This window comes from Megascapheus bottae, chromosome 17 (genome assembly GCF_031878675.1).
Source record: "Megascapheus bottae isolate mThoBot1 chromosome 17, mThoBot2.hap1, whole genome shotgun sequence".
NCBI lineage: Eukaryota > Metazoa > Chordata > Mammalia > Rodentia > Geomyidae > Megascapheus > Megascapheus bottae.
The window spans coordinates 32,652,357-32,675,840 of record NC_143525.1 but is presented as its reverse complement, the minus strand read 5'-3'; the positions used below and the strand labels follow the sequence as shown (position 1 = coordinate 32,675,840).

General features: G+C 49.4%; 1 long non-coding RNA gene across 2 annotated transcripts; it reads left to right on the top strand.

Annotated features, from left to right (window-relative positions):
* The first annotated feature begins 14,726 nt into the window (after window positions 1-14,726).
* On the top strand, window positions 14,727-22,729 carry LOC150051647 (uncharacterized). Of its 2 annotated transcripts, none has more exons than XR_016538441.1 (4): window positions 14,727-14,834; window positions 16,659-16,785; window positions 20,420-20,706; window positions 22,347-22,729. It is a non-coding gene; the product is annotated as an uncharacterized LOC150051647 (long non-coding RNA). The 2 variants fall into 2 exon arrangements; XR_016538440.1 differs by having other exon boundaries at window positions 14,727-14,899.
* The last annotated feature ends 755 nt before the right edge of the window (window positions 22,730-23,484 follow it).

The following is a 23,484-nucleotide window of genomic DNA, read 5'->3' as shown; positions in this document are numbered from 1 at the left end:
CTCACTAAGAGTTACTTTTGTCTGCATTATTTCTCAGGTTCCTATGGGCTTTCTGCCTCCTTGGTGCCCACTTGTCTAAACTATCCTGGAGAAACATTGAACAGATTCATCATCCTGCATCTTGGCATTTTCTAACCCAGCAAGCCAGGTGCTCTTTAGGGCAAACTGTAACACCGCAGACTCTCCTAACAGCCTTTCTTACCGTGTTAGCCTTTGCTTCCACAGGTCCTTATATGAACCCAAGGCTCGAGCTAGATAGACTTGATGTTCATCCAACACATTCGGCCTTCTTATTTTTTGCCCAGAGAATTCCCACCTTTGCCACCCACTCTTGCCTGGGAAAAGTATATCATCTTTCATGCTGTAGGCTCCAAAGCTGCTTTCTCTAGGAATCTTCTATCAGCACATCAGTGGCTTGCTCCTGGAATTTCCCTCACTCAGATTGCCTCATATTCTCTTTCCATGGGGGAGTCTTATCTCCCTGTGGTTGCAGCTCCTTGAGGCAACAACTATCTCTTCTTCATACCATACAGTCTTCCTTCATGGGCCTCCTTTGTGGATAAACTGTGGCTGAAAGACCTAGAGAAATGTCTTCCTGACACTGTGGCTCAAGTAGTAGAGTGCTAGGCTTAGCTCAGGGAGCTAAGTACCTGTGGCTCGCACCTATAATCTTAACTACTCAGGAGGCTGAGATCTGAAGATGGTGGTTCAAAGCCAGCCTGGGCAGAAAAATCTATGAGACTTTTATCTCTAATACGCTACACAGAAAATGCCAAGAAGTAGCATTGTGGCTCAAAGTGGTAGACCTCTAGCCTTGAGTAAAATTGCTCAGGAACAGTGCCCAGGCCCTGAGTTCAAGCCCCATGTTCCTGGAACTCAAGCATCTAGAAGCTTCTCAGTTACAGAGGGCAATGAAAGTAGAATGCTGAAGCAGATGGGAAGATGCACAGGAGGCCCCCAGAACAGAAACTCAGAAGCAGCATGGGAACAGATTCCCTGCTATCTTCCAGGTTCCTCTGATGCTGATTGGCTGTGTGGTAAGTGCAGAGCATCCTGGACATTTACAGGGATGGGATAAAGGCTCAGGGAGTTTCTCACCTTGTCAGCATAATGGAGTTGCAGGTTTGTGCAAGGACAGTGAGCTCACTATCTTGAGTTGTGTGAAGGGACTGGCTGGCTGGCAGCTGTGAAGAGAGGCAGAGGCAGAAAAAGCAGAATCCTTTCTTGTTTCTCTAGAGAAAGTTAAGATTTATCTTGCAAGGATAGAAGGATTCTGATAGTATCATGTCTCATTGCAAAAAAAAAAAAAGTTCAATAATTTTCCCTTACCTACAAGACAAAATACCTACTCTTTGCCTGGAATTTCACATCTGGCCTAAAGCTACATCCCTTCCAAGCTGATTCCATTCTGATCCCCAGCTTCCAGCTTCATTCTCCCTTTCTTCTTCTCTTCTCTTCTCTTTTCTTTTTTGTTGGTCATGGGGCTTAAACTCTGGACCTGGGCGCTGTCTCTGAGCTTTTCAGCTCAAGGCTAGCACTCTACCACTTTGAGTCACAGCACCACTTCCGGTTTTCTGGTGGTTATTGGAGATAGGAGTCTCAAGGACTTTTTGTGCCTGGGCTGGCTTTGAACCATGATCCTCAGATCCTCTGCCTCCTGAGTCACCAGCACCCGGCTTATCTTTTCATTTCTTCCTTTTCCTTCCTTCCTTTCTCCCTTCTTTCCATCCTTCCATCCCTCCTTCCTCTCCCTCCTCTTTCTTTTCTCTCCTACTACTACTAGGGGCTTGAACTCAGGGCCTATGGGCTGTCCCTTAGTTTTATCACTCAAAGCTAATGCTCTACCCCTTTAGCCACCTCTCCATTTCCAGCTTTTGGATGGTTAATACAGGAGATAAGATTTTCATGTATTTTCCTACTCAGGCTGGCTTCAAACCATGATCCTCAGATCTTAGCCTCCTGAGTAGCTAGAATGATAGGCCTGGCTCCATTCTTACTATCTGCATACTTCTACATCCCACATTGTTCTTCATAGGGAAATATTTTGCCCCATTTCTCTGCCTGATGAGCTCTTATGGGTCTTTCATAACCTCACTTCATATGTCCCCTTTTTCATTCTCCAAGTTACCCTTTTCTATGCTCCCATACCCTTTTCTATGCTCCCATAATTTTAAAATACAAAGGGATGAATGCTGTCTGACCGGTGACATAATTAGCTTTATGTTATCAGAGCAGATCAATAAGTTCCTTGAAAGACTGGAATTTTCTCTTCTCTTTGGACCCCAGCTACAGCCTCTCAGTGATTAGTATTGGGTATGCAACACTAAAAGATGTATTGGGTCAAAGGTGCCCTTTGTAAAGGAGAAGGGGTAACCAGATCAGAGATTAGTGGGTTCTTCATAAATCTTGTCACAGCCCTCTCCTCAAAGGGATTTCAAGTTGTTGCACTGTGAATATATCCTGACCCTTGTTCTTTGGTCCTTCCTTCCTTCCTTCCTTCCTTCCTTCCTTCCTTCGTCAGTCATGGGGCTTGAACTCAGGTCCTGGGTGCTGTCCCTGAGCTCTTCAGCTCAAGGCTAGCCCTCTACCCCTTTGAGCCACAGCCCCACTTCCGGTTTTCTGGTGGTTAATTGGAGCTAAGAGTCTCAAGGACTTTCATGCCTAGGCTGGCTTTGAATTGTGATCCTCAAATCTCAGCCTCCTGCATAGCTAGGATTACACCCATTGGCGACTGGCACCCAATTCCTTGTTCTTTTACCTAGATATGCTGCCCAGTGCCCCTGTAGGAGTCCAATGTCATTCTGGCACATGATGCTCAAGAAAAGGCCCAGCTTCCTATGGACCAGCTAGACATGGCCACCTACCTACCTGCAGCCAGGGTGACTCAGAGACCCTCCAGCTGGATCCCAGGAGGAGTGAATTGGAGAGGAGGGCTGGGTATCAGGACCTGGCAGGCAGAATGGGCTGGGGAGGGGGAGGGCAGGCAGTGCCCTGGAAAGGGGGCCGGTCTCATTGTTGTGGTCTGTCTGGGAGATTCCTCCCCTTTTTAATTTGCTTCCTGATTGAGGGGTTGGCTCTGCCTGCCCAGCTCCCCCGTCATTATCTGCTGCCGGTGGCTCAGGTGCTGGCGAGCCTGGCGTGGCCCCTAGGTTATTACCTGAGGCTCTGGGGGTGGCAGAGGCTGCCCCTCTGGCCGGGGTGGGGGCCTGTCTGGAATCTGCCCTGATTCTACCACCCACGGGGCAGCCATCTTGATGCCAACCCAACTGGTGGACACACTCACACACTGCCATTGCTTTTATGAGAGACAGCCAGTCCCAGGGACTTCAAAGTGAAGAAGAAACTTGATCTGTCCAAGAAGCCAGGCACCAGGGGCTCATGCGTGTAATCCTAGCTACTCAGGAGATCTGAGAATCACAGTTCAAAGTCAACCTGGGCAGGAAAGTCCATGAGACTCTTAATCTCCAATTAACCACACACACACAAACACACACACACACACATACAAAGCCAAAACTGGTTCAAGTGGTAGAGTGCCAGCCTTGAGTGGAAAGCTAAGGGACAGCACACAAGCCTAGTACCAGAAAGAAAAAGAAAAAAGAATTAATTCAAGAACTTGCATAGAGGCTGGGAATGTGGCTTAGTGGTAGAGTGCTGGTCTAGCATGCACAAAGCCCTGGGTTCGATTCCTCAGTAACCAGAGACAGAAAAAGCTGGAAGCGGTGCTGTGGCTCATGTAGTAGAGTGCTAGTGTTGAGCAAAAGAAGCTCAGGGACAGTGCCCAGGCCCTGAGTTCAAGCCCCAAGACTAGGGGGGGAAAAAGACCTTGAGTAGAAGAGACTTGGATGATGACAAAATCCCAATGTTGGAGCCAGTCCTCAAAGCTAGTTTCAGGAAACATTTATTAGAGAAGGAGGAAAGGAATGAAAGATTCCTAGCCTGAATCTTTCCTACTTGGAATGTTTAGAGATTTTAGTCATCAAGGGTAAAGAGTGATATGGAGACGTGACACAATATCTAGGAACTCCTTATGGGGCGATGCCAAAGGGATACTGGTCCTGAAGCATCAGGCTTGATTCTTGGGTGTGGTACCTCTTCTCTGTGCCTTCAACCCAGTGCACCCTTGTGTCTCATCTTCCTTCTCTCTCTCTCTCTCTCTCTCTCTCTCTCTCTCTCTCTCTCTCTCTCTCTCTCTCTCTCTCTCTCTCGTCTATTTCTCTCTCTCTCACCCTCTCTCTGCCTCTCTCCCCCTCCCCAGAGCCTTGGAGTTCTGCTCATCTCTGACTAGGCCTGTAGGCTTCAAGGACAGGTGATAATATCAAGACAAACAGGAAGTGCTGAATTAGAGACATAAAGCTTGTTGTTTTAGAGGGTGCCCCGCGCCAAGCAGCGGTGCCAGGTTGGCAGCCCTGCAGCCTGGCACCTGCCCACTCTTCTATATCTAGCTGTCCTTCATGCCCTCTTGCCAGACCCCAAGCTGGAGGGGAAGGGAGGATGGTGATATGGCTGGATGGTGAATTCTTGTACTGGCATCTCTGATTTGCACAAACATTTCGTCACCCATGCCCCAAATATTTTTGAGTAACTCTCCTATGCCAGGCCTGCACCAGGCTCATATTCTCTTCCCTGGCAAATGGAAGCAGGATGCTGAGTGTACTGAATATATAATAGGTTGGAGGAAAGAAGTAAGGAGGAAGGGCTGAAGGAAGAAAGGAAGGAAGAGTCTCTTAGAGTAGGCAGAGGATGGCCCTCTGATTTGCCCAGCTTCTAAACTTCTATTTTGTTTAAGAAGGAGTCTTGCTCCATAGCCAAGGCTGGTCTGAAATTCATCATTCTGCCTCAGTCTCTTGTTACAGGCATGTGACACCTCATCCAGCTGCCACTGGACTTCTTAATCAGAGCAAAGCCATGTGCCACTGGCTTATGCCTGGAATCTTAGTCACTCAGGAGGTTGAGAACTGAGGATTTTGGTTTGAAGTCAGACTGGACAGAGAGTCTATGAGACTACTCCAATTAACCATCAAAAAGCTGGAAGTGGAGCTCTGGCTCAAGTGGGAGAGCACTAGCTGTCCACTTTCAAACCAATCCTTGAGCCCTGACACCAGTGCATGGCTACAGACCAGTCCTTTGCCCAGGTGCCCCACCCAAAGCAGCTTCCTCATAATCACAGAGGAGGAAGAAGAAACATAGAGCCAGATGTTGGTGGCTGATGCCTATAAATCTTAGCTACTCAGGAGGCTGAGACCTGAGGATGACGATTCAAAAGTCAGCTTGGACAGGAAAGTCCACGAAACTCTGATCTCCAATTAACTATCAAAGAAAGAGAAGTGGCACTGTAGTATAAAGCACTAGCCTTGAGCAAAGAGAACTCAGGAACAGAGCTGAGACCCCAAGTTCAAGCCTTTCAACCCACCAAAAAGGAGGAGGAAGAAGAGGAAGGAGAAGGAGGAAGAAGAGGAGGAGGAAGAGAAGGAGGAGAAGGAGAAGAAAGGTAAATTAGACAACATGTGCAACCCATGCAAGAAAGCCCACTAGGCCACCACAAGCCCCTCCCTGGCATCAAGGCCCTCTAAGGCTCCAGAGGTGACTGCTCTTCTAAGCCCTGGCATGCCACTCTTTGCCACAGCCCTCTGCCCTCCTCCCTGATGGTGCCAGGTAGGGCCTGGGCACAGCAGAGGCTGAACCAAAAGTCACCCCACCTTGTTCCTGTGGCTCCATTACCCCCATCCACACCCAAAAGGTGAGATCCTGGGGCAGTTGGCATCTGACAGCCTGGCATCAACTCATGCCAACAGCTTGGGAGCTGCAGTAATTAGAAGGGGAGAGGGAGAGGGAGAGAAGGAGAGGGAGAAGGTAAGCTCTAGAGAGAAACCTTCTCTTGCTTGCCGCAGGGCAAACTACTTCAAACGAATTCGTTTCGCTCTTGTGAAACTGAAGACAATTTCCTTTTCTGTCATAAAACAAATTATTGCTCATCAGGAGTGCTGGACTAGTCTCCCTCCCTCCCTCCCTCCCTCTCTCCCTCCCTCCCTTGCTCCCTCTCTCCCTCCCTCCGAGAGTTTGTGTCTGCTTCTTTGCATGGCCTCAGATGGACAAGAAGATAGGGGACAGCCAAGGGGCAGGAGGGGGTTCTGGGGAGACCCTTGAGGAGGGGTGGAAGAGGGTATGGGGAGGTTAATATACCTCTCATGAGTGAAACAGCACTGTACCCCCCACCCAATCAACTTCCCTCACTGACCAGGGTGAGTCCATAAGGTTCCACTGGCTCTAACTTGCCAATCCTAAAAGGGACTCTGGGGTGGGGACAGGGTCACTTGATCCATCCTTCCTGCCTCAGAGCCAGCCTGAAAGAGGTGCCACTTCCTCCCTCAGGTACCTGTATGTGGTATGGAAAGGTAGGGACACAAGTGGGAGGCCCAGAGAAGTAAAAGGACATGCCAAAGGTCACTCAACAACTTAATGGCAGAATTAGAATCCAAGGGGTTCTCTTCCAGGCCAAGACTGGAGGATACCTGGGGACTTTTGTTTGCATTGCTAAGGCTCTGGTAAACTTCCCAGGGAACCTCCCATCAAACCCACCAAAGGAAAGATGTTTGTTTTTCCTCTTCTGACCCCATCCCACCCCACTAACCTTCCATAGTTCTGGCTCAAGGATCTGTGCTAAGAAGAGAAAGCAAGAAGTGGGGGTGAGGAGAAGAGATACCTTTCTTTCTTTCTTTTTTTCTTTCTTTCTTTCTTTTTTTCTGTCGGTTGTGGGGCTTGAACTCTGGGCTTGGGTTCCTTCCCTGAGCTCAAGGCTAGGGCTCTACCACCTGAGCCACAGCTCCACTTCCAGTTTTTTGGTGGTTAACTGGAGATGAATCTCACAGACTTTAGTCCCCGGCTGGCTTTGAGCCAGGATCCTCAGCCCCCAAGTAGCTAGGATTATAGGTAGGAGCCACCACTGGTGTCCAACTTCCTTTCTTTTCTTTTTTTTCTTCCTTTTTCCCTCTCTCACTTCCTTCCTTCCTTCCTTCCTTCCATTGGTCAGTCGTGGGGATTGAACTCAAAGTCTGGTCACTGTCCCTGTGAGCACTTTTGCTCAAGACTACTGCTTTACCACTTTGAGCCACAGCTCCATTTCCTGTTTTCTGGTAATGAATTGGAAATAAGAACCTCAAGGACTTTTCTGCCAGGGCTGGCTTTGAACTCCAAATCCTCAGATCTCAGCCTCCTGAGTAGCTAGGACTACTGGAGCCTTCTTATTTCAATTCCTGACAGTTCTTGGTCATCACCTCCCCTGGAAATTGTTCAGGGCCACTATTCACTGTTCCTGGTTCCTTTATGTGTTCTGGAGACTGTAGGAAATATAAGTTTCCTATCTCTGGTGAAATTCTGATGGGGTTGGGGGAGTTTAAAGCAGACCCCACCTTTGGGAACACCAGTTTGCCTAAGCAAGACTAAGTAATACCAGGAGAGACTTGGGAGGCTGTTGCCTGACAGAACCACAGACATCAGGATGGGGAAATAGGGGCAGGAAGATGTGTTTGGAGCAGAGAAGCTCTTGGATATAAGGGAGAAGATGAGCCATCTTCATCTTCAGCATGGTGCTATCTAGGAAGAGGCTGGTAGCTAGGAGCTGAAAGCCAAATCCCTGACAGACACAAGGCAGAGAAAAGTCAAATACAAACAGCCTTTGATATGGAAGCCCAGCTGCATGCCAGAGTGAATAGAGAAAGGTTTGAGGATGATCTAGCTGCTGAACCACAGTGGCTAGCTATGTCCCATGAAGGCAGGTTCAGGACTGACATCTGAGGGTGGGTGAGTGGCAGATGGAAGAAGTCCACCCACCTCTTGCTCCCTAGCACGCTGCTCTGTTTCCTTCCAATCCACTGAAAGCCCTCTGCAAAGGGAGACTGCCACCTGCTCGAATTCTCTATGTGGCCATACCCATATGTTGAGTTTACCCTCAACCTCTCAAGTAGCCTTTGGAGGTTTGGCGAGAAGAAGGTAGGACAGAGAGGCTGGAGGCAATCACCACACTGAACATGGCTGGGAGGGAGGCAGGGAGGAGGAGGTAAGCAGAGGGCAGGGCCGGGAAAGGATCTGTCCGGGCGAAGACGCCTGCTCATCGGACACGCCACACTGGGAATCAGAATCTGCGGTGGGAATGGGCAGGGCTGGCAGGAACAAAGGATGAAAGGGAGGTGAAGGCCGCCTGGGACACACCCACCCACCACTGACGTACTTAAGTGGCCTGTGACCTCAGTAGGGTCGTCAGACCCTGTCTCACTGCACTGTCCCAGTGGGGTCCCTAGACACTCATCCCCCAAACAGAGCCTGTCAGATGCCCAGTAGTACTGGCATGTCAGGAAGTGCCTATGGAATGACCTACCCCAGAGATGAACAGGATCAACCAAGACCCCTTGAGAGGAAAGCGTGATCAAGTGAGCCCCGATCTGAGATTTACAGTCAACTCTCCATCTGTAGGAGGATCTGACAAGGGAGGAGGCAGGTTTCAGAGGAGGTCTGAGAATGGGAGGGCCAGAGCCATGCCTCCCAGGGCTGCCAATATACCTAAATGGCTTTCTAGCCTTGCCGGAGAGGCATGATTTCAGACATTGTGGATTGGTTGAGAGGTCCTTCACTGAGCCCACAAAGAGTCCTACTATCCAAAAGCAAAGTTCTTTGGGAGGTTAGACATGACAGACAGCTCGCACGGTAATCCCAGCACTCAGGAGGCTGAGGTAGGAGGATTAGGAGGGCCTTGAACTACGTAGTAAATTTAGGAAAGCTTGAGTGTGCTGTCTAGTAAAACCTGGCCACTAAAAAACATACATAAATAAAAGAAGGAGGAGACGGAGGAGGAGTAGGCGAGAGAGGGGGAGGAGGTGGCAGCCACCATAAAGAATTCTCTTCAGGTGTCCTCATTCTGAGTGCTCCTGCTTCTTCTAGTGTCAGATCCTCACACAGGTGTAGTTGACTATGGGGACTCTAAATACCTTGTCTCCTCGGACCAGGAGAGGAATGGAACACAGTGATAGTAGGATACTGCTATCTCCTACTTATTCCACTTGGAGAGCAGATGAACTTTCTCTGCATTTTCTCTCCCAGCCTTGGAGCAGAGGGCCTGGGAAGGAAGAATTCCTTCTGAGAACTCTACTTCCAAATATGCTCCCATTACAAGACACCAACTCAGGCTCATAGACACAACCTCACTTATCTATGTCTCAGCCACAATCACTCACACTCCCAGACATGGTTGACAGCTCCTCCAGCCGAATGTGAAATACCATGGTACATATGCAGATTCTCTGTCACTCGATGGGCCCAATACTCAAGGGGGCTGACATCTGAGCATCCTGGTTCCAAGGCAGCCTGGACAAGAAAGTGTGTGAGACTCTTATCTCCAATTAACCACTGAAAAGCCTGAAGTGGAGCTGTGGCTCAAGCGGTAGAGTTCCAGCCTTGTGCAAAAAAAAAAAAAAAAGCAAAGGGACAGCAGAGCCAGGCCCTGAGTTCCAGCCCCTATAACTGGTACCAAAAAAAGCTACTGATCCCAGACCTTACTATACTCAGACATACACATACCTTCCCAAAGTCCCCTCCACTCATGGACTCTTGTTACACACTCTCCACTCCCACAGGAAAGTTGGCATATGGAACTTACAGTGTTCTGGATACTGGCTAATCTTCAAGTACAAAGACAGATGAACGAGGCACCTCTAAGTGCTGTTGGCAAGATGATGGGAGACTTGAGGCCATGAGTAGATGTTTAGGAAGTAGTGTGTTGAGAGCTGGAACATGATTGAGTCTAATGCTAATGGGATTGACCCAAGTAGGGGGTCCTGAAACTTCCCACATCCAACCCCAGGTAGCTAGCCCAAGCTGCCTGAAGCAAGGCCTCCATGACATGACCTCTATTGTCAGTTGGACTTGTTTGACTTGAGAGCTCCTCACCTGCCCGCTAGTGTATTATCTCAGCTGTTCTACTGATGCTATCTTGCCCCTCCAGCCCAGACCCTCATGCCCACCATCTACCCACTGCTCATTCTTTCTCATCATCTCTCCCAAAAGACAAGGCCATTTGTCACTAGAGAAGCCATAATTGACAGGTGCAGAGGCTGCCATCGGAGTTTTGGAACAGGTAGAGGAAGGGTTCCTGAGGCAGGGGGCTTGGGAGCTGGGCTGGGGGGGGGGGGGACTGGCTCCAGTGCCCTCTCCTCGGCTCTGCAGGTGTAATTAGCCCTGGCAGATGAAAGGGCGTCTTTGAAAGCAGGCGAGATCCTTGTCTGTCAGCAGGGCGCTCTGGGTGGCATAGGCAGCTTATCCTGAAACCACACACAAGGCACCAGAGCCGTGCTGTCTGGGCGCTGCCCGGGAGGCGGGCAGGCAGACCCCCAGGGGTGTGGAGCCCTTGACTTCCCACTCCCCAATATCTCACCCTTGGGCTCCCTGCTCTTGGACAGGTGCTTCTCAGAACCAAGAGTCCTCCAGAGTTTGGCAGGGCCACTCCCAATAGGCTGATGTCCTGTGCCTGGGGCCTAAAGGGACAGGGTGCTCCTTCCCCCTCCCCCGCAAAGCCGGACAGGAGGCCAAGGACAATGGCCCTAGGCAGTCCTTTCATCCTGAGATCTCAAAGCAGCCATCTAATTAACCCCGCCCAGGTCGGGGACTCCCTCTGGAGTCCCTTCGGAGGGGTGTGGTCTGGGACCAGCAGTTCTCAGATCCCAACTTGGATAGGCGCCCCAAGAGCACAAGATGTCCCAATGTTCATCCTGTTTGGGCTCTTGGGGTGTCTAGAGGGCCAGCAATGTGGGGGACGGGATGCTGACACCTGACGCTTCAAGGGGACTCTGAGGAAAGCAGGTCTGAGATCTTCAGCCATGTTCTCCTCATGTCCTCATGTTCTCCTATGTCCCAGTCACACACACACAAGAGAGAACCTTACAGACCTGCACAGTGCAGAAGGCCGGAGAGGAGTGAACACAGTGCGTGATTCCAGTTATATAAAGATCAAAAGTAGGGGAAAACCAAACCCTAATCTATAAGTCTTTGAAGCCAGACTAGGGATTCCTTATCCTTGGGAGTTAGCAAGCTGAGGGGCCACCAAGGGTGCTGGGGGGCAGTGGTAATGTTGGGTTTTCTGAGTTGAGTAGTGCTTACCATCTGGGTGTATCTGTTTTGTGAAAATTCATCTAGAGTTTCCTTTTTTTTTTTTTTTGTTGGTGCTTGGATGGAACCTAGGGCCTTGCTCATGCTAAACACACCCTCTACCACTGACCCATACTCCCTACTCTTAAGTTTTACTTATACCATATACTTATGACACTTTCATATGCATATCCTAGGTCAGTATATATATATATATATATATGTTAAAATATTTATTTTTGCCAGTCTCAGGGTTTGAACTCAGGGCCTGAGCACTGGCTTTGAGCTTTCTCAAGGCTAGAGCTCTCCCACTTGAGCCACACCACTATTTTTGGCTTTTTTTTGTGTGTGTACATGGTACCGAGGAATCGAACCCAGGTCTTTGTGCATGCTAGGCAAGCACTCTACACTAGGCCAAACTCCTGGCTACTGTTAAAATATTTTTATAGGTCAAACCAAGATTTTGTTTGATGATTAATTATTTATTTTGTGTCAGTTCTGGGGCTTGAGCTCAGGGCCTGGGCATTGTTCTTGAGTTAATGGAGCTAAAGGTTAGCACTCTACCACTTGAGCCACAGAGACACTTCTTTTTCTGTGTATGTGGTTCTGGAGAATCTAACCCAGGGCTTCATGAATACTAAGCAAGCACTATACCACTAATCTACAATCCCAACCTTGATGATTCTTTTAAGGGGCTCTTCTGTTCGTCTCTCTCTCTTTTTTTTTTTTCTGCTAAAATTTACAAGATTCACAGCGGTGTGAAATCCTGGTCAGGCTAAATGCTTAGACTTCTTGTTCTTTTCCTCTTCCTTCTCTTTCCCTTCCCCTGTCCTCCCTCCTCATCTTTTGTTGTTCCTCATGGGGCTTGAATGCAGGGCCTGGGTGCTGTCCCTGAGCTCTTTTGCTCAAGGCTAGCACTCTAGCCACTTTGAGCCAGCTCTACTTCTGTTTTTCTGGTGGTTAATTGCAGTCAAGAGTCTTATGGATATTCCCTCCTGGGCTGGCTTTGAACCTCCATCCTCAGCTCTCAGCTTCCTGAGTAACTAGGATTACAGGTGTGAGCTACTGGCACCCGGCTGAGATTTTCTTTTTGTTGTTGTTGGTTGTTTTTCCCCTTGTAGTGCTTGGGATCAAACCCAGGTAGGTCCTTGCATGTCCTAAGCATGTGCTCCTCCATTGAGTTACATCCCCAGCTTGAGAACTTCTTGTCTATATAAAGGCATGGGGAATGAATTGTGTAGTCACACAAGTATGAGAACCCACATCTCATTCTCTGCCTTCACCCCAGCACTCCCACATTTAGCTATTCTACTCTGCTGAAAGCCAAGGGTGCTCTCTCATGCCCAGGGAACCAAGGAACCGAGGTTCCTGCTCCCATTGTCTTGCAAGTCAGAGTCCCACCCTCCCCTTCTCCCTCTCCTGTCACCTCTGTCCCTTTCATCTCCCTCCTCTGCTCCCAGGCTTAAAAGACACCGAAGAAGAGAAGAGGAGGGGTGTTTGCGAAGGATCCTCTGGTCTCCACCTTATCTAATAACATCCCTGCTTCTTTGTCTTTCCTCCACCCAAGAAGAGGACCAGGGCATCCTTGTCTCTGCTGTGCTAAGGAAGGTGGCTTTGAGATGGAAGTCCTGATAGATAACAGGGGTGGTGAGAAGTCCTTAGGGAGGCTGAGAAAAGAAAAGCCAAGTTGCTGTCAAGACTAATCTGTCTGGAGACAGAGGGAAAGGTGAGATCATCTTTAGGGGTCCAAAGCTTGTTGGATTCACCTGGCAGAGAAACCATCATCCAAATATAAGTACCATAGAGGTATTTGTATGCAGTTTGCTTCAGTAGGGAGGTATTTGTATGTTTCAGACTCTGGATATCCCATCTGTTTTCCTTAGATGGCACCCCAGAACTCATGGTCATACCACACTGGGCACTCTACCTGCTGTGTGACCTCAGAAAGGAGCCTTAACTTCTCCCTCGGACTTCAGCACATGATCCTCAAGAGAGGTGATCTCTTCTAGTTTGATAGGCTCCATAACCTGGAGTATAATTTTGGCCAATTCCAGTCCCCTCCCCCCGAACTCATCCTGCCCAAGTAGCCCCCCTTAAACAAACTGAGAAGAGGGATTTGTTCTCTGTGACTTTCCTTCTAGCAGGAGGAATTCATGCACCTTACAAGTACCCCAGAAGCCTTTGTGTTTTATTCTTGAGTTTTATACTAAGCACAAGAAGTCTGGCACACTGGCACATAGTAGACACTCCATAAATGCTTTGTGGTGAACAAATGGTTCCTTTGCTTGGAAAGATTGCCCCCCCCCCCAGAATTCCATCCTACATCTGTATCACTGTCATAAGTTTTCAGGTGTTCTGGCCATCAGCCAGTCATCACTTGTTGAGTACCTACTGTATACAAACTATTATGACTCTTGCTTTGGGCCACTCCATAATTTAAGAATCTTGGCTCATCTCAGTTCCTCTTGCTGTCGGCTCCCTCCTCCAAGTTCAACTTGCATTCAGCTTCAATGGTCCATTTTCCAAGAGGTATCCAGGAATTGACAAAATGTGACAACAGCAAGAGCTGTGCTTTCTCTGGTTAGGACTCTCCACTCTGCTTTTTCTTCTGTTTCCACTTAAGGGAACTGAGGGACGGGGAGGGAGGAATCCTGTCTTAAGTGTTAGAGCAAAGTTCTGAGTTCAAACCACAGAACAAGGAGATATGTGAATTAAATTGGAGTAAAAAATCGACTCCTCTCTCCATTTGTCTTTGTGCCTAGGTCTCTCCAGTTAGCCTGTATCTTCTCCCATATCCCACCCCCCCAGCTTTGTGTCATATTGGGGCTTGAACTCAGGGCCTGGGCTAACATTTTACCACCGGAACCACAACTCTGTGATTGGCTTTTTGGTGACTAATTAGATTTAAGAGTCTCGAGGACTTTCCTGATTGGGCTGGTTTCGAACTGTGATCCTCGGATCTCAGCCTCCCGAGTAGCTAGGATTACAGGTGTGAGCCACCAGTAATAGGCTCCCGTGCATGCCCCCCCCCAAGACCTGGGTGTTACCCCTTAACTTTTGTGTTCAAGGCTAGCGCTCTACCACTTTCAGTCACCACACCATTTCTGGCTTTTGAGTAGTGTAACTGGAGATAAGAGTCTCGTGGACTTTCATGTCTGGGGTTGGTTTTGAAATCTTGAGATCTCAGCCTTTTGAGTAGCTAGGATTACTAACTCCATGTTTTTCTTCACTAGCGAAGTCTCCGTGATTCCTTCTGTCTCCTGTCTGGATTGTAGATGTGTCTCAGGCACTATGACATTTCTGCTTTCTCCTTCCCCTCATTTCTTTCCTTAGCTGCTAACAGGTAAACAGGTGGTTGAGAAGAAAAGAAAAAGAAAAAGAAAAGAAAGAAAACCCGGGAGAAAACTAGAGTGGGATCTATTCCCCCAGAAATCAGGGTCGCAGTAGCTCCAACCCCAACTGGGAACGAGTCCCGACAGGTGCAAGTGCTGTCCAGAGGTTGCGCAACGCCAGGCGCGTGTCCAGGACGCCATCTCCATCCCCACCCGGGACCGAGTGTGCGTGTAAGCGTGAGCGGGTGTGCGTGTGTGTGTGTGTGTGTGTGCAGAAACACCCCTGCCCGGGCCCCCTCCCCGCCTCGAGGCCGGCCGGGGCGGGAGTGCCCCGCGTCTGCGCCGAGGGGGAGCTGCCGGCCGGGCGGGGTGAGTAAGGCCCAGCGGACGCAGGAGGCTCAGTGGCGGCGGCGGCGGCGGCCACGGGGAGGAGGGTAATTACGCAGGGAGGCTCTCGCCACAGCACGTCCCCACAAATGAGAGGCCCCGGGCCCCAGACACCACACAACAAAGCAGGAGGCAATTATTTGGCTCCAGTGGGAGGGGACAGCCCTTCGCCGGCCCACTGCAGCCGCACACCCCGGCCGGGCTGAGGGCGCGGAGGGCGGGGTGGACCCTGCACCCCCCGCCCCAGGGCCTTCAGGGCAGGGGCGGGGCCCTGGCCCCCGGGGGGACTCCCGCCGGGACGCCCTTCCAGGGGGGTCGAGGCTTGGGAAAAGGCCGATCTGTAGGAGGCCTCGGGGTGATTAGCCCCCAGCCAGCCTGGAGCCTCCCACAAGGCCTCGGGGTGGCCTTCCCGGCTCCCCCGCTCCCCCGCCGGGGCGAGAGCAGGGCCGCCGACTGGGGCTGCGGAGGGCGGAGGGCGCTTTGCTGGGTCCTGGGGAAGCCCAGTGTCCAACCCTTGGAACCCCCTTCTTCAGCTGTGTCCACGGGACTGGCTCTTGGGGCAGGGAGGAAAAGCGTAGTGGAGATAGCTGGAGCCAGGGAGATTCCAGAGCTCTGGGCCTGGAATTTGCACAAATGACATGCAAATTACATGTAAATGTGTCCCTTAAAAAAAATTCCCACCCCACCCCCCTCACATTAGGCTAAATTGATGGAAGCCTTAAGCCTAACCTGCTGGAAGACTAGACAGCCTTTGCTTGCTTCCACCCCAGCAACTGACCATTCACTGAAGGAGAAACCATGCAAATCCTGCCAACACTTTAGACTCACTTGAGATCTTCCTGGAAAGAACTTTCCCTTCTGTAGATGAAAGAGCCCAAAGTATAGATGGGGAAGAAGAGGCCTTGAAGAGATTAAGGTACTTTCCCCTACTTTAACAGCCCACCTGGAGGAAGACAGGCTCCTGAAACCCTCTGACAACAGCCCTAGGTTATCAAAGCATGCCAGACCAGGGAGGGGTAAGAGAGTGGAACAGCTAGTCTTCACTTCCTCTCGTTTCTAGTCTCAACTTTGCCTTTAACCGGCTAGGTGAGCTTGAGCAAGTCCCTTTTCTTCTCTAAGCCTCAGTTTCACTGGGCATCTGGGTATGTGGGGGGGGGGGAAAGAATCTTGCAAATGTAGAGTCCTCTCTTTGTATAAGGACCATCCAGCATAGCTGCAGAGGCTTTTTAAAATTTTGTTTTATTTTCATTTTTTTTTCATGGCCCCTCTTAACCCCTCCCTGCACCAAAGATGAGCCCCTCACTGTCTTTATTTTCAAAATCTCACTCCAAACTCATCCCAGGCACCTGATAGGTCTAAAGGTAACCCTCTGTCACCTCTGAAACAACAATATAGTAATTTAAACAAAAAAATTCACCCCAGGAAGCCTCCCCGCCTAACCTTGCTGACTGATTGCTCTTTTATGTTAGGGACCCTTCTATGGAAAAAAGACTTACTCAAATCTTCTCTGCTTGCCCTTGTTGATCTGTCCCTGGAACAACTCCCAGGAAACTTTGTGAAACATCCATTATTTCCCCACCTGTACCCAGACCAGGGGCAGATCTGTCTTTTCCATTAGACTCTGGGCTTCCAAAAGACATAGGATTTTTTTTTTTAAGTTATTGGAGTTATTTAAGTTATTAAGTTTTTTTTTTAAGTTTGAGTGTAAAACATTCCCATGAAGTTGGACTTCATCAGAACTTTTGGACTTTCCCATGGCATTGAAAACTCTGCCTTTTCCACCTGCCTCAACCTTGGATGTTCTAGGAGTGATGCCACATCCCTCTTCTGCCGGGAGTGATTCTTCCTTCCTTCCTTTGGAAACTCTGGTCTGACATCTGCCTGGTCTTCTTCCAGCATCCTGCCTCTTCTCATCCCTCTCTCAGGCCTCAAGGTAAGTATTGGCCATCTGCTAAAATGGTACATTCTTGGAGTTGGCTCCCAGGCTCCCTTGATACCCTGTGAGGCCTGAGAATCCTGTTCTTCCTACACCACCCCCAGAATGCCTGGGTCCTTTGCTTCTCAGCCCCCACCCTAGGCCTCCTGGGACCTGCAGTGCTGTTTATCTTGAAGTCTTTGCTGCTTTCTTCTCTCTGGAGCCTGGGGGCATGTTCCAGCTATAGGCCTTTCCTAAGTGTTTCCCTCCTCCTCTTCAGTCTTTGCCTGAGGAAAAGATCCCTACCTTTAACCTGAGCAGCAATCATTTGCATGCTACTTTTGTTGGTCCAACCCAAGCAAATTAATGCAAATGTAATGCAAACAAAATGCACGGAGTAGCAACACTGGAAGGCCTACTTGCAGGACTCTATACCTCCAGAGATATTTTTCCTCCACAGATAGTCAAAGAAACTTAAGCTTAGAGAGAAAAATGACTTATTTGTGTATTCCTGGCTGGAATGCCTGGTTCTTTATAATATTTTAGAGGCCACTGACCTGAGTTGTGCAACAGCTATGCTGTCTCCTTGCCCTTTGGCCCTATCCAACTATGAGTCTTCTTTCACACAGTTTCAATATTTCTTTCCTTCATGAAGATAGCCCCCTTCCCTGGCTCTTGTCACTGCTGGCCCTTAGTAAGCTCTCTGAGGATGAGTGAAGATAGTTCTTCCTAGAATCTAAGGACAGCTGAGGAGCCCCACTAAGAACTCCCCATTAGGGTTGGGAGTATGGCCTAGTGGTAGAGTGCTTGCCTAGCATGCACGAAGCCCTGGGTTCAATTCCTTGGTACCACATCCATAGAAAAAGACCAGAAGTGGTGCTGCGGCTCAAGTAGTAGAGTTCTATCCTTGAGAAAGCCCCAGGACAGTGCTCAGGGCCTGAGTTCAAGCCACTGGACAGGCACAAAAGAAAACAAAACAAAACCCCTCCCCATTAGCCTGCCCTAGAACCCAAAGTCCCTGTGTCTCTGTGAGTTCCACATTCAGTTTAGAGACACATAACACTAGGTGTGTGTATATGGCGGTGGGTGTGGGGGGGAGCAGGTATAGCTGACACGTGGTGGCATTAACATGCTAGCAGAAAAGAAGAATCTTCTGATTTGGGGTTGTTGGAGAGGGCACAGAGGAAGGAAAAACAGATACTATCTAAAGGGCACTTAATTGTACTTTGCACCATGGAGACCAAGAAAGGAGGATTTTAAGTCTGAGCCAGCCTTGGTTGTATAGTGAGACCCCACTAAAAAGAAAAACAAAGCTGGGCACCAGTGGCTCACACCTGTAATTCTAGCTACTCAGGAGACTAAGATCTGAGGACTGAAGTTCAAAGCCAGCCCAGGCAGGAAAGGCCATGAGATTCTTATCTCCAATTAATCACCAGCAAAGCACAAGTGGCCCTATGGCTCTAAATGGTAGAATGCTAGCCTTGAGTATGAAAACGCTCAGGGACAGCACCCAGGCCCTGAGTTTAAGCCCCATGATCAAGGGGAAAAAAATAAGGGGAAAATATAAAGAAAAGGAAAGAAGAAAAGAAAGCATTTAATCAATGAGAGTTACTGACTTGAATTAGCCCAGTATTCCCTGGGCTGCTCTTCAAAATCCGTATTCATTAAGACTTGCATTCATTAAGACCCAAACCCTTCTTGATTCTCCAAATCTAGGGGGTTGCAGGAATGGACACTTAAGCACATCCCCTCCCTGTCCCAGTGACATAGAGGCAACTGGTCTTATGACCACACTTTGAAAAGCCCTGCTGGCAAGTCCTAGGCTCTAAGGGAAGCCTGAGTTTAGACCCAGGGAAGCAGAAGATACAAGTAGAATCTAAGAAGAGGGGACCATGAGGACTTTTTCCAGAGCCAGTCCTGCCCTGTCATTTGCCAGGGCTAAGGACCAGCCTGGCTTCCTATGCTGGCCTGGCCCCGCCAGGAGGGTCTTGGAGAACCCTGTTCATTCCTGCTCTTCATCTCCTTCACAGGGTCCCCTAGTACCTTCTTCTGAGTTCGGAAGGACTGTCAGTGGGATGAGATGAAAAAGATCCCTCCAAGACCCCACAATCCTCCTCTATCTCCTCCCCATCCCCCTGCTCAGAGACCTTCCGGAGCCAGTGTCTTCTCCACTAAGAGAAAGGCTGAGAGGAAGGGATTTGGGGAGGGGGAGTCGAAATGGAGGTAGAGAACAGGAGGTAAAGCAAAGGGAGAGAGGCTGGCCCTCCTCCCCCTCCAGCGCCTGGCTTTTGATGCTTGGGCTGCTAAGACATCTCTCCCGGAAACTCAAGGCCAGACAGATAAACACAGATGGAGGGAGACTCTGGCTGTTTTATTTATGGGTCTGGTGACAGGCCCTCTCCTGTCTCAGAGTCACTAATCTACCAGGCGGAAGAGACATCCCACCCCCTCGCCACCCTCTCCCCTCCAGACTAAGACGGGCTCAGCCAGGCTCCTGGCCTTCCCAGCCAGGCTGTCAAAGCCAGCTCTTGTGACTGGGGGAGAAAGTCTAGAGGCTCAGAAGATCCCCCTCCTCTCCTTTCCACTGCTGCAGATGGAGGGAGTCAGATCTATTCTGTGTTGCCTGGATCTAACAGGGAGCTCACTCCCTATGCTTGTAGCTGGGGGAAAGGAAGATGGCATAAATGTTACCTTGGGATCCTTCAGACAGCAAATGGTTCAGTTGTCTTGCCTTGCCTTGAGATGGTCCTGAGAAGACCCCCTGGGCCACCTGGCTTGGCCTAACAGAGCAGAAGCTGATGAGTGTCTAATGTTCCTGAGGGGTCGGACCCAGAGCTGAAGGTTCTGCCCCTGTGTGCAAACTTCTCATTTATATACTTCTTAATTTCCAATAAACTGAGCTTCATGTTAATTTCCCTTCTCTCTACCTTCTCCCCCACCCAGCCTTTGTAAATTTAAAGGACTGACTGAACAGTGGCTGGGGCCCCAACTTCCAGTCCCTGCCCTATACCTGTCCACACTGACTTTTTATTCTGTCACCTTTCTCCAAGTTTTTTTTCCCCAAATCTTTGAGAGTGTGAAGGGGGAGAGGGAGAAGAGAAGTAACTTAGCCTTAAGGAGAGAATGAGTCCCTCTGCCTCCAGGGTCAGAGGTGAGGGTAGAGAAAAAGGACAGGGAGAGGAGGAGGTCAGAGAAGGGGCAGATCTGTACCTGTCAGTGGCTTTGAGGCTGGCCACTTGGAGCCTTCAAGAGATTCCCCAGAGATTCAGGGATTTGGCTCATGGGATCAGACTGCCGGGCTCCCTGACTCACTGTGGCCAGACCCAGACAGGGACCTGCTCAACTTGCCTCTCTCTCTCTCTCTCTCTCTCTCTCTCTCTCTCTCTCTCTCTCTCTCTGTGTGTATGTGACTTTGGGTCATCTATTGGCCAGGGTAGAACTTCATCAATATGACACACTTCCCCTCCCTGCTGTTCCATCCCTCCCTTCCCTTACTATTGGCACCTTGACCTAGTACAGGCAGCCCTAAGCCTGGGGAGGAAAGAGATTCAGAAGCCTGGCTTTGAAGTCTCAGGCTGTCCTTTGGGTCATAGTTTGGGGATTTGTGGTATTCAGGAGTCTCTCCCCTCTGAATCTATTTCATATTCTCTAGGAAGCTCTCCCTAGCCTCTGCCCCAGATTCTCTTCAAACTCCGCTGGCACTGTTCAAGCATTCCATTCATCTGTTGTCTAGTCTCCACTTTCTGGTCTCCACTGATGAATCAGAGATGTGCTGTCCTCCCTCTCAGACTGAGAAACCTCTGTGGTCAAGAACCACGCCTCCCCCAGGCCGCTAGCCTGCTTCCTGCAAGGGTCCTCATGCTGAGCTCAGGAATCTATTTGCTGGCCAGGAAGTCAGCAGCAGGGTGAATGAGACAGGAACAACATTTTGCCACTCAGGTAAGGTTTTTTTTTTTGTTGTTGTTTGTTTGTTTTGGGGTGTGTGTGTGTGTGTGTGTGCACATGCGTGCGTGTGTGTCATTTCTGGGGCTTAAACTCAAGGTCTGGACACTGTTACACTGTCCCTGAGCCTTTTTTTTTTTTTTTTTTTTAACATTCTTGGGCTTGAGCTCAGGGCCTGAGCACTGTCCTTGGACTTTCTCAAGGCTAGAGCTCTACCACTTGAGCCACAGCACCACTTCTGGTTTTTTTCTATGTATGAGGTACTGAGGAAATGAACCTGGGTCTTTGTGCATGCTAGGCAAACACTCTACCACTAGGCCAAACTCCCAGCCATCCCTGAGCTTCTTTAGCTCAAAACTAGCACTCTACAACTTGAGTCACAGCACCACTTCCAGCTTTTTCTGTTTACTGAGGAATTGAACCCATGGCTTCATTTCATGAATGCTAGGCTAGGCAAGCACTCTACCACTAAGCCACATTCCCATCCATCCCAGTATATTTTTTTCTTTCTTTTCTTTTTTCTTTTTTTCCAGTCCTGGGGACTGAACTCAGGGCCTGAGCACTGTGCTTGGGCTTTCCTCAAGGCTAGTGTTCTACCACTTGAACCACAGCACCACTTCAGGCCTTTCTATGTATATGGTACCGAGGTATTGAACTGTCTTGGTGCATACTAGGCAAGCATTCTACCACTTGGCCAAACTCCTGGCTTCCCAATACATTTCTTAAAATTTAGCCCAGCATCGGTGGCTCATGCCTATAATCCTAGCTACTCAGGAAGCTGAGATCTGAGGATCACATTTGAAGCCAGCCCAGACAGAAAAGTCTTAATTTCAATTAACCACTCAAAACCTGGAAGTGGAACTGTGGCTAGAAGTAGTAAAGCCAGGGACAGCATGCAGGCCCTGAGTTCAAGCCCTAGACTGAAAAAAATGTATATATGTAGCCATCAATGCAGGAGGAGAGTATAGTGTAAAATTTTCCTGATAGCTTTGAATTCTGCTCCTATTCCACACTCTCACTCCCACTTGCTGCTTCCGTAGAGGCTCAGGCTGATGGTGGAGAGCAGTCTGTCCCAGCATCTTATTTTATTTTTTGCCTCTCCTGGGGCTTGAACTCAGGGCCTGGGTGCTGTCCCTGAGCCTCTTTGTGCTCAAGGCTTGCACTCTACCACTTGAACCACAGAGCCACTTCCAGCTTTTTCTCACAGACTTTTCTGCCCTAGCTGGCTTCAAACAGTGATCATCAGATCTCAGTCTCCTGAGTAGCTAGGTTTACAGGCATGAGCCGCCTATGCCTGGTCTGTCCCATCTTCTGAAGGAACTCATAGCTCCTGCCTCCTCTTCTCACTTGCCTCCTCTGCATGCCTGAGGGGCCTGGCTTCATGCCTGCTGTCAGCCTGCTCAGCTCCACCCAGGTCCCTTAATCAGGGCTATACCGGCTGGGCAGGCCTCTTCTTCCTCACAGCAGTCGCCCATCTTCACTTAACCACCTCTTCCCCTCCCAGGAGAGCCACTGGTATTCAAAGCAATTTGTGGACCACTCTGAACTCAGGGACAAGTCTCTACCTGTGATGCAGAAAGTGGGTGTGTTTCCTGACTTGGGTATGTTTTCACCTCCCTCTGTCCTCTCTCCTTCAGGTGATTTTGGAATCCACAGTCTGGGAGAGGTCGTGACATTCACCGGAGGGAGCTCTGTCCCAGCCCCCAACAAGCTGGATGGACACCTCTGTTGAGTCTGAGACCATCATCATCCTCTTGCAAGAGGAACTCTCCTGGGTGAACAAAAGCAATCATGCTATTCGATACACACTATGTGGAAAATGAACTATGTAACTTGTGGGCTGGCACAGGAGGGGGAAAATGGGGTGAAGTGAAGGAAGGGGTACAATTTATCCAGAAAAAGAGGGCTCAGTGGCAAAGCACTTGCCTAGCAAGTATAACGTCCTGGGTTTGATCCCCAGTACCCAAAAAGAAAAAGAGAAAAGAAAAAGAAAGAAAAAAGAAAGGAAGGAAGGAAGGAAGAAAGGAAAGAAAAAGAAAGATACCATCCAGGTGCTCATGGCTCATACCTGTAATCCTAGCTACTCCAGAGGCTGTGATCTGAGGATCGCAGTTCAAAGCCAGCCCAAACAGGAAAGCCCATGAGACTCTTATCTCCAATTAACCACCAGAAAACTGGAAGTGGTGTTGTGGCTGAAAGTGGTAGAGTGCTAGCCTTGAGTAGAAGAGCTCAAGTGGCCAAGCTCTGAGTTCAAGCCCCACAACTGTCAATAATAGTAATAGTAATTATAACAATAATGGAGCTCTTTCTCCCCTTCCATCTTCTGAAGCAATAGACTGTACTATCCCAGCCTGCCCTTGACTTTGCCTCTTCAGTAGAGCTGAGTGAGGGTGCCCACGTGGCTCACAGCTCTCCTTGTCATCTCCTATAGATAATGTACTTGACCTATTTGCAGGGCTATGAGCCAGAGCCCTGCCAGGTTAGCTTGTGCCCCTCTCACTCTGAGAGCTGCCCTTCTAAGCCAGGGCTGTTGCAGAGGGGCCAAAAGCAGCTGCTCAGAGTGGGTGGGTAAGGTCTCCTTTCTGTTTCCACCTTTCAGAGCTAATAATCACTCACTGACTGAGCCCTTCCTGTATACCAAACATGTACAGTTTCATACTTGGTCTTCATACTTGCTCTTGTCGCTGCATTTTACAGTGGGGAGATGGAAACCCTTGGGGCCAGCATTCATAGACTGCAAGAATGACCTAGTGCACTATTGACAGCTCGACTCTG